The sequence below is a fragment of the Penaeus monodon genome, chromosome 2, assembly GCF_015228065.2.
Source record: "Penaeus monodon isolate SGIC_2016 chromosome 2, NSTDA_Pmon_1, whole genome shotgun sequence".
NCBI classification, from domain to species: Eukaryota; Metazoa; Arthropoda; class Malacostraca; order Decapoda; family Penaeidae; genus Penaeus; species Penaeus monodon.
In genome coordinates, this window is record NC_051387.1 from 45,414,475 (window position 1) to 45,417,355 (window position 2,881).

Sequence of the window (2,881 nt, forward strand, 5' to 3'; positions counted from 1 at the left end):
CTCCTTGTGCCAAATGGTGTTCTTAAATGCCCTAGATAAGTAAAAGCGACTCTGGCACTGGCAAACTACTGGCAAGAGGAACCATCAGTGAAACAGTCGTTAACGAGAGGTAATAGCGCTATAACGGTAGGCAATTCCCTGCCCGGAGCGCCTGTAACTGGCCAGGATATCTCTCATTGTGACGTGCCTGGTAAAAAGGTGTGTTTATGAAAATTGTCCTTCATTTTTTTCTTCGTTTTGCACTATTCTCGGTCTACTCATGCTGTGTAATTGTTAGTTTATTAAGCTCTCTGTATTTGTTTTTCTATCTTTTTTTTCACTCTCTCTCTGTTTGCAAGATGAACCAGGTGGGAGTTTTCAATATAAGTCATTTGAATCATGTCTGTCTGTGTCTGTCTGTCTGTCTGTCTGTCTGTCTGTCTGTCTGTCTGTCTGGCTGTCTGTCTGTCTGTCGTCTGTTTGTCCCTCCCTCCGTCCCTCCTCCTCCCTCCGTCCGTCCGTCTGTCTGTCTGTCTGTCTGATAGTTTTGATAATGATAATATAATGATAATGATAAAAATGATAATTTAATAATGGCAACAACAATTCTACTACAGTATACTACTACAACGATGATATTAATGATGATGATAATTAAAATTACCATTATCGTTACAATACTCAAGTATATCTAATAATAACATAAAAGATACATACTGTGACTCTCCCTTCTAATAATTTGAATGACAAATTCTGCAGCGAATTAAAGATATTTTTCGCTAAAGAGTTGGTATGCTGTCCATGTTAACTTGTCTTCGTGAGGCACCAGTTCCGACGGTGGTCGTGAGTGTGCTTAAGCCACATGAGAAGAAGACATTGGAAGCAGTAACAAAGAGGGTGGTACTAACAAGTATTCTAAGTTTGAAAAATCATACATATAAACAAATACATTCACGTATTAAGAGAAGTCATGGTAAATGACGAATGCAAAACACCCACGAATGAAAAGTGAATGGAATTTAAATCAAGGGAAAAATTTTGTGATTTATGAAAAATTTTTAAACGAAAAAAATGAAGTAAAGATCATAGCGTCACTGATTCACAGGCCGGCTGATACAGGAGATCTGAATAAAGAAATGGGCTGTCTGTAAAGGCGTATGAGGTGTTGGTACAAGTTACGCTGATGAAACAAGTTTTGCACTGGAAGTAAATATCTAACTGTGATGGGATGTAAGAATGATAACGATGCGCATTTACCTGGTCATAAAGGCATGCTGCTTATGGGTCATTTCTGGTATCAGGACTTAGAACGAGCGGAATGTAATGAACGTTAGTGGACAGTGACAACAAGAGAGGCATCAAAGGGAAACGTAGCGCGCAGAGAGACATCACAACAGCTGATAGTAAAGATAAGAAATGACGCAACGAGGGTCTGAGATTGAGAGGAGTTGAAGTAACGACGGAAAGTGAGATGCCTTCAACAAACGGAAATGTCTGTACTTAAGGACTTGATAAGATAGCTCAGGAAGGAGAGGAATCTTAGATGGCATCGCGGGGTCTGTGGAAGTTAAGGAGTCAAGTGGGAGTTAAGATGAATTAACAATACTAAATGTAAAGAGAGTTACGTGGGAGTTAGATCAAATTAACACGTATAGAGTGAAAATATGATGCCTCTGATTTTACTCAGTTTAATAACGTATACATGGTAAAAGGGATTAGGTCAAGTAATACTTTACAAAAAAATAACTTTGATTCATTTTGATGAAAGGAAAAGGCCTGCATCAAACTGAACGAAAACATGTGTTAGATAAAAGATAAAATGCACATGTAATCATGCATAAACTGGTGAATTAAGTTATCATCTATATGAAGAATCCGATTATCAAAGGACGTTACATGCACCAAGCACATTGAAGAAAGAAACCGAATTAGTGACTTTACTCATAAATTCCAGTGTAGGTCTGTAGAAGTTAATCTCATATGTTCACTGCTTAATCCACTGCTTAATGCTGTGTTTTTGTGTTCAGATTTCTCATGAAAAGCTTTATCTGAGACTATTTTGATGATTTTTTTTTTCGTTTGATTGTAATTTCGGACTAAAAAAATCAGAAGTCACATATCCGATTAAATTTAAATTTTCGAATTAGAAGCAAAAAGGGAACAGGACATGATTGATGCAGAACAAGGCTTGATGTTTCCCCTCCAAATTCTTTCGTCTTTCTTCTCTTGCTTTTCTGTTTCTTTCTTTTTCTTTTTCTTTTATTTTCTTTCCCTTCCTTTTTTCGTGCCGTCCTTTCTTTTCTCTCCCTCTTTTTCTGTTTCTTCCATCTATGTTATCTTTCCATCCCTCTCCCTCTCCATCATTCCCCCCCACTATACCTCTCCCGCTCCATCCCTCCCTCCATCCCTCTCCTTCTCCTTTCCTCTCTCTATCCCTCCCCTCTTTCTTCCCTCCCTCCATCCCTTTACCCCTTCTTCTCTCCCTTTTATCCCCCTTTTTTTTTTTTTTTTTTTTTGTTTTTTTTTTTTTTTTTTTTGTTTTTGGTTTTTTCCCCCCATTTTCTTTTTTTATTTTTTATTTTTTTTTGTATGTTTCCCAAAAATTTAAAATTGGGGGGCTAGTCTTTTTCCCCCCCCCTCCCCTCCCTTTTCCCCTTTTTCTTTTCTTTCCTCTCCTCTTTCAAAAAATTTCATTTTCGCTTATGTTTTTCTTTTACTGTTAATTTTCATTCTCTCCCACCCCCTACCCCACCAAAATACCACCACTATTATTATCTCACATTAATTATTAATTATTAGTTTATTATTAAAAATTATCTATTATTTCAAAAAAATTATTTACTATTATTATTATTATTTTTTTATTATTATTTTATTATTATTATTAATTTTTTTTATTATT